An 8,270-nucleotide genomic window follows, 5' to 3' on the forward strand; every position below is an offset into this window, starting at 1 on the left:
GCGACTCATGTTCCAGGCATTCTGAACAGAGGCGCGGACCTTCTATCGAGGGGGAACCCACTCTACGGAGATTGGCGCCTTCACCCTCAGATAGTGGGCTTGATATGGATGAGATTCGGACAGGCAACCGTAGATCTATTCGCCTCTCGCGAAAACAGCCATTGTCCTATGTTCTTCTCGCTAAATGACGTGGACGCACCCCTCGGGGTCGACGCACTGGCCCACCCATGGCCCAAAGTGCTGCTGTATGCTTTTCCTCCCCTGTGCCTGATAACTCCAACACTGGCCAGGGTGAGAGAGAAGGGCCTGTCTCTCATTCTGATAGCACCCAGGTGGCCCAAAGCACTGTGGCTGGCAGAGATAATTCCTCTGTTATATGCCCAGCCATGGTGCCTCCCCCTCTGCACAGATCTATTATCTCAAGCGAACGGGGAGATTTATCACCCACACCCGGACAGGGTGGCTCTCTGGGCCTGGCCCGTGAGAGGACAAACTTAAACGTGCTAGGACTTCCCCCGTGTGTGGTTGCTACTATACAGAATGCCAGGGCCGTGTCTACTCGGTCCTTATATGGCTGTAAGTGGCAGGTGTTTGAAGGGTGGTGTGATGGGCGTCGTCTCACATCATATCAGTGCTCAGTTCCTGATATTTTGTGTTTTTTACAAGACCTTATGGATAAAGGCAGGTCTTTTTCCACCATTAAGGTCTACCTGGCAGCTATTTCTGCTTGTCATGTGGGCTTTGAGGGCTCAACGGTCGGGCAGCATCCTCTAATCTGCAGATTTATGAAGGGTGCCCGTCGTTCTTTGCCCGTTATCAGGAGTTCCTGAATGGGACCTCTCCATGGTGCTGGAGGCTCTGTCTCAATCCCCTTTTGAGCCCCTGGGAAGTATTTCCCTGAAGCTGCTGTCCTTCAAGACAGCTTTGCTCTTGGCCTTGGCTTCAGCTAAACGTGTCAGTGAGCTTCATGCACTCTCGGTTCATTCCTCGTGCACTAAATTCTCTCTTAGTGGAGATAAGGTTTTTCTTAAGCCGAACCCGGCTTTTTTGCCTAAGTGCTTCCCTGCATTTACATCGGAGGTGTTGGAGCTGTCCGCTTTTCACCCTCCACCTTTTTTTTCCACTGAAGATCAGAGGCTGAATGCTCTGTGTCCGGTTCATGCATTACAGACGTATATGACCAGGACCAGTGCTTTCTGGAAGAGCTATCAGCTCTTTATTTCATGGGCGCTCCTGCACACGGGGAGTCCCATATCTAAGCAATGCCTCTCACATTGGCTTGTGGAAGCTATTGCTTTGGCATATGAATCGATGGGTGTGCAGCCCCCAGGGAACATCAGAGCTCATTCCACGAGGGGCTTAGCCGCCTCTTGGGCCTTGTTCAGGGGAGTGTCACTGCAGGACATCTGCTCTGCTGCCAGCTGGGCCTCTCCCCATACGTTTGTGCGTTACTACCGACTGGATGTCACCAAAACTTCGGTAGCACATTCTGTTTTAGGGGTGGGGTCTTCATAGCTCCTTGTTACCTTCCTCTCTTCCTTCCCATTTACACATTGTAGTAAAGGAACGAAGGGTGAGTGGGCCGTCGGGCCACGCACATTCGTGTCACCAAGCATGCATTTATTTTCCTGCCTGGATGTTTCATATGTGTTGCTGGATTTATTTACATGTGTGGGCCTCATACATGTTTCATGTCCTGCCTGTGCACAGCAGTCATGTGTGTGTGTGTGTCAGGATTGTCAGGTGCATGATTATGGGACGTGTCAGGCACCGCCCCTTTGGGGTGACCGTCCTTCTCTGGCTTACAGAACCTCACTGTGAGTGTATTGGGCAATCGGGGAGCTGTCCATGTCTCTCCCATAGGTGGATCTCGAACACGAGATGATGAAAGAGAACAATAGGTTACTGTCGTAACCCCGGTTCTCTGAAACATCGAGTGGAGAGATCCACCAGCTTTGCCCCGCTTGCCGCACGAGAAGCGAATATACTTACTGGAGAATAGCGTCGCGTGCAGGCCTTATATGCTCTCAGGTAAGGGGGTGGGGCCCTACCTGGCATTGGCTGCGCGCTTCTGTCTGTCTAGCCAGCCTTGGTGCAATTGGATGCTTCTGCAGAGGTCAGGTACGGATGCCCTTCCCATAGGTGGATCTCTCCACTCGATGTTTCAGAGAACCGGGGTTACGACAGTAACCTATTGTTATTCATGGTCTGTTGAAAGTATGTTTATTCTTTTACACTTTTTATTTTTACATATTATTATGTATTATTTATTTTTACATATTCATAGAGCGAACATTTCACTGATTGTTTACAACTTATGCCGCATTCATACTGCACGATTTAACCCCGATTTTCCCTCGTGGACAGGTTTTGCGAAATCGCGGACAAATGTGCGAAATCAGAGGCAAATCGGTGCTCGTTCACACAATTATCAAAGATGCGATCTGAGAGAATCATGATGCGTCGCCGACGCTTGTGAAATATTTGGCATGCTAAATATCTGGACCTGTCGGCGATTCAGAATCCTGCTGTATGATGAGTTCTGACCCGTGCTTGAAGTGGCAAAAAAGAAGTGCCGGTACTCAACCCCCCCCCCAACATACATTAATAAATAAATAAATTTTCATAATTCCCAATGTATGTATATAATGCCGAAAGAAAGAAAGAAAATTGTTTAGAGCATTTTTTATATGAATCAGCAGTAGTTAAGCTGCGATATCAAACAGGACCACAGGGAGACGCCAAAATACCACTAAACCTGCTGCCTTAACCTGACTGTACATGCTACTGTACGGATCCATGCAGGATAACTAAACCACTGACCAGCATAATCTAAACCACCTTCAGCCAGCATTCATTATAAAACACTCGTGCTTTTAAGCCAAATACACGCTGAAAATAATAATTTACTGGACGCGAGCCACTATTCTCTTCGCCATCTCTGATGAAATCATCTGTGTTTTCTTTGCATTAGCGCTGTTTTGAACTTATTACTTATTACTAATGCATTCACTTGCTGGATCCTTGAACTTTCCAGAAGTTTACCGGTTTCAAATGACCTCCTGGGTAGTGTGCTTTATAGTGTAATTTCTAATCACCCAGACACTGACGCTTTGACTCAGTACCAGTGTTGGGCAACATGTCAGAAGTGCCGGTATGCACGAAAAACATGTTTGATATTTATGACTCTTGATCGGGCTGCCTCTGACGTGATACCTGTGAAAGCCAATGAGAGCAAGCAAGCGTCACCTACCAGATGTTGCGTGCTTCTATAGCTGAAGCTTGGCAGCCACAAAAATGCCACGAAATCAGAGTTAGATTACTCACCCATATTCTTTTTTTATACTTTTTTTTATACTGTTTTTCACTGTGAAACAGAACACACGCCGGAAGAGCCAGCTGACAACGTCGATTGTCTTCCATATGTATTTCTTCTCTAGTCACATTTGATCTCACGAGTCTCCCTGAGATCACGTGTCACTGTGAAGTCTTTCCTACCATCATCAAGTGTGTGGTCTCGTCGAATCGTCCATTGTGTGCATTAAGAGGATTATAAGGCTAAAAATCATTTGAAACTGCATTCATGTCTGTGGTCTCCCATGGTTTTAAAATTGGTTAAGATTTGAAAATCGTCTAGTGTGCGGCCCGCTAAAGTCATGCAGTGTGTAACCTCCTGTCGCCGATCCATTGTCCAATGTGAACATAGCAGCAACTGCATGCTACCCCAGATAGTTGTGCAGTGTGAAAACAACGGTGATCCGACGACTTTGAAAATCATGCAGTGTGTGAACTCTGCATTAATAGAAGTTACACATATAATTTGCACAAAGCGTCATGGGGCGTAGGAATAAGGTGGATACAATACAGATTGTCAAAGCAGCTTTACAGTGTTAAACAGGAAAATTATGTTTCAGTGGTGTAAACAAAATTCAACTCTGCTGTAAAGCAGCTCTAAAAAGAGGACAATATCCAATTTTTCAGTTAAAGTCAGTTCATTGTTGATTCAGCTCAGTTTAATAACTGTGTAAAGTTCATCAGTATTAGAATGAGTTAAATTAATCTATAAAACAGCTCTGGAGAAAACAGTGATGTCATCATCCAGCTCAGTTCAGTTCGCATCCAATAGTGTCTGTGCAGGCAAGTCGATAATATCACCAAATATTAAGTGTCCTCAACTAAGCAATCCAAAAGGCAAGGAACTCAAACTCCATCTGTGACAGAAACAGTCGGGGGCCAGTTGTCCTCTGGCCAGATGAACCACCAGTGTGGTGTGGTTTAATTCGAGGCTGCAACACAAGTCAGACTGTAGATTTATTATTCAGAATATTCATCCAGTTCCTTTACCTTGATAACTGGGATACATCATGCCATTGTCTGGGGCTGAAGCTTGCCACAGGGACTGTGCACTACCGCCCACAGTTGATTTTGAATATTCTATCTAGGTATTATTAAATTGCCAGATTTATGAGATCGCAGTGGATGTCAAGGACTATAATGCAATTAGAGCTTGTTCAAGTACTGAGAAGCTAAACCATTCAAACCATTTAAAATCTGTGGTGCCTGTGACTCTGACCTCTCTGACTTCAGGAGGTTCTGGAACAGCAGCATCAGGAATCTTTAGGGCAGCATTCACAGTGATTTCTGGAGCGGCACTGACATGATCTTTGTGACGTGGTTGCCTGTGATGAGAAACTTTTGAAGTGAAGGACCTCTGGGTAAAGCTGTGAAATGGGCCGTAGTGACAGGAACCTTTTTGGCGGCTGGGATTTCTAAAACGGCACTGAAAGGATCTCTGGACCCAAGGCGGCTGAGAAAGGGAGCTCTATTTACAATACACATCCCTAGGCAAGTAGTTCTGCAAGACTCTAAAACTTCTGCCTCAAGCCAAGGCACCAGATGCAACCTTTACCTGCCAGCCCCACAAGACGCTAAGACTGGAGGGATGGAGGGGCAATCCACGTTAGCCCACAAGACACAAGGCTGCAAGGGGGCCTGAAGCTCATGTCTTTATAATCAAATCAAACCAACAATATGTCTTCAAAATCATTTTAGCTTGTCTTAGACTTAATACCTTGAGCCAGTCATGGAAGAGAATTAAGCCTTTGCTCTGGGTCACTCTTCAGGCAACCGCAAATCAAATGGCAGCATTCTGTGCAGAAAGATGTAGAGATGTCTGAATATAGCCTTTAACTTTACATCTGCTCTCTAAGATGTAAAACTGAGAAAGATTACGGCTTTATCCATAAGAATATATTTTATAAAGCCACTGTTTTCTCTGTTTTGCATGATTAGGAATTGCAATTGCCCTTCTTTGTTGTAATGAAATTCTCACCATCTGAGAAGCCCGGCTGGAACCAGACATCGACATCCATCAGATCGATGTCGCTGCTGTCTGGGTAAAAGCTGGTGATCATTCGAAACAGCAGTACTACCAGCGACTACACTGTTGCCTGCTTCCCCTGGTACTGGCCCTTCTCGATGTACTCACCAGGGCAGTACCTTGTTGTCCCTGGAGGAAAGAGTTTGTCACATATGAAACTTTGTTTTACCACTATGTATTCTTACTTTAGTCTGACTGAAATTCCATGAGTTTTAGTCAACAAAAATAATATTACGTTTGGCTTTTCTTCTAAAAATGCTGTGCATTTCTAATATCTCGCTGTGTCCCATCTAATTAGGGCGTGGTGTACAGTTTAAGTCTGAAACTACATTTTCGCAAGATAATACATACCACTATAAGAGATGTAGGACGAGCTTTTCCCCACATCCGAAATCAGTCAATGTGACCTTCAGTGTGTTTATGTTGACAAGGAGATTCTGCAACTTGATGGCCTGATGGAAGACGCCCCTGGAACAGCACATGGCATCAGTATCAGTCACCTGCCGCATGAAATGACACGTCATCCCCTCACTGAAGAGCCCGTCATAATGTTGCCAAACATGGAGGGCAAGGGCTGCTCTAAGACCATGATGTATTGGTCGGGATGGTCCTGCTAGTCCAGTGGTGACAGCTGGGGCCTGGTCTGGATGGTCAGGCTAGAAGAAAGGTTAGATGGGAGTGGTTTCTCAAAAAAGGATTTAGCCCAGTCGGTTTGTCTATTAAAATATTTGTACTCTGTTTGTACTCTTTAATTTACATTAAAAGTGGTAAAAACTGCTAACTGTGACTGAGAGGAGATGACAGTCTAGAGACAGAGAGAGCAGTCTACTTACAAGGCTGATGTACGACTTGTTCTCCAATTCTGCTGTGAATTTTACAGCCACCTGAAGGTGGTCCTCACAGCAGGTCCCTTCAAAGATGGAGTCGCATTCTCCTTCCCCAAACTTCTTGCCAATGGAATATTTCCAGCAAATGTGGTCTATTAAAACAGGTGTCTCCTCAGAACGAGGATGAAGCTCCACTGTGTGGTCGCTGGGTGTCAGTGGTTTACTGGGACTGACTCCATTCACACAATCACTAGTGTGTCCCAAATCATAGTAGGCCTACTTTGAAATGAGTATCCCAAAGGTACCTGAATTATACATCAATGTAATAGTGCAAATAAACATGACGGAAATGTTTAATGCTTTATAAATCAGACCAGAGTCAGAAGATTACAAGTAATGACATGGAGATTGTGCCTTCAGTGTCAATGCAGGTTTACTATTGGCAATAAAGTAACAGCCCACAAGGTGGGAGTGTTGTATTGGCAAGCGATCCGTGATGGTTACATTCTTCTGTTCCCTTTATAGGTTCACTTCTATGAAAGGGATGCAGCGTCTTGTTCCCTATTCAGGGAACCAAGGTTACATGAGATGTTTATTGTGTGATGTAAGTTACAATGAACACCTGAAAACAAAAATAAAGTGAAAGCCAAAGTTACTGAAAAATCTAAAAATCACTGAATCTAAAAGCCAGCCTACCTAAAGACTGTTGTTGCTGGACAAACAGATGAAGCCATCTGATGCCATTGGGCAGTGTATGTTCTCTGCAATCAGACACTTGAAGTATCCAAATGGCCAAATGCCATTCCATCATCCTATGGCCCAGAAATGCTCACTTAGACAGGAATGCCACTTGACTAAAACAAGCTGCAGCAGTAATTTTTGTGTGACGTTTAAAAGTTGAGAAATGTAATATAGATAATACTGTAATTTAATACTAAAGTAATAGTACTTTTCCCATATTCTGTCATCTAACATGCAATGATATCTATTCTACTTACTGCCCACTTTTCAATGGTATTAACAATGGAAATGGCAAACCTAAAGCTATTGATGGGTGTTGTATTTGAGGTTTAAAAGTTCTCATGATAGCCACCAGAGGTCATAGACACCACAATTTTGAGCAACTACAGCACGGTGAACATAAATGCTGCAATGAAAGATATAAAATTTATATTTAAGCATTCTGCAGAAAATAAATTATGTAATATTTATTTTATTTTTGAATATAAATTCTACAAGCATTTAAAACATTGGCAAGAATTTCATACTGACTTCAAATCTGCCAAAGGAACATTTTTCATATTTTCAAGACAGTTCGAACAGGATTTTGCATTTAAAGGCTCAGTTCACCCGAAAATGAAAATTAGTCCATGTTTTACTCACCCTAAAGGCATCCTAAGTGTATATGACTTTCTTCTTTCAGACGAATCCAATCGGAGAGGGATTTGAAAAATTGTCCTGGCTCTTCCAAGCGTTAGAATGGGAGTAGGTGGGTGTTTTTGTTCAACAGTCCCAAAGTAGTTAAATAAAGTGCATGGATAACATGGATAATTTATATTATGGAAAATAAATATGGATAATTTTTTAACAAAAACGCATCGATTCGTAACAGGAGGCCTTTATTCACCCCCCGGAGCCATATGAGGCACGTTGTAATATGGATGGATGCTCTTTATTTAACTACTTTTGGACTGTTGAACAAAAACACCCACCTACCCCCATTCTAACGCTTGGAAGGACCAGGACAATTTTTAATAACACTCAGATTGGATTCGTCTGAAAGAAAAAAGTAATTTACACCTAGGATGCCTTGAGGGTGAGTAAAACATGGTGTAATTTTCATTTTTGGGTGAACTAACCCTTTAATGCAGTAGTTTTACAAAGCTATCATGTTCTACAGTTAGCCAAATTTTTCAATCTAGACATACAATGAAAAATGGTGATGTAGGTGAAGTCAGAGATGAGGAGAGACGGGATCCAAATGTAGATGAACTTTTAATAAGGATAACCACAACAAACAAAACACTAAAAAAACAAGGAACAGAACTAAAACACTATAAACA

At 43.4% G+C, this 8,270-nt stretch overlaps 1 pseudogene; it reads left to right on the forward strand.

Moving 5' to 3' along the window:
- The first annotated feature begins 227 nt into the window (after nucleotides 1–227).
- Nucleotides 228–1,919, forward strand: LOC107746857 (uncharacterized; annotated as a pseudogene).
- The last annotated feature ends 6,351 nt before the right edge of the window (nucleotides 1,920–8,270 follow it).

The sequence above is a fragment of the Sinocyclocheilus rhinocerous genome, unplaced genomic scaffold (assembly GCF_001515625.1).
Source record: "Sinocyclocheilus rhinocerous isolate Xijiao unplaced genomic scaffold, SAMN03320098_v1.1 scaffold468, whole genome shotgun sequence".
In the NCBI taxonomy this organism is placed as follows: Eukaryota; Metazoa; Chordata; class Actinopteri; order Cypriniformes; family Cyprinidae; genus Sinocyclocheilus; species Sinocyclocheilus rhinocerous.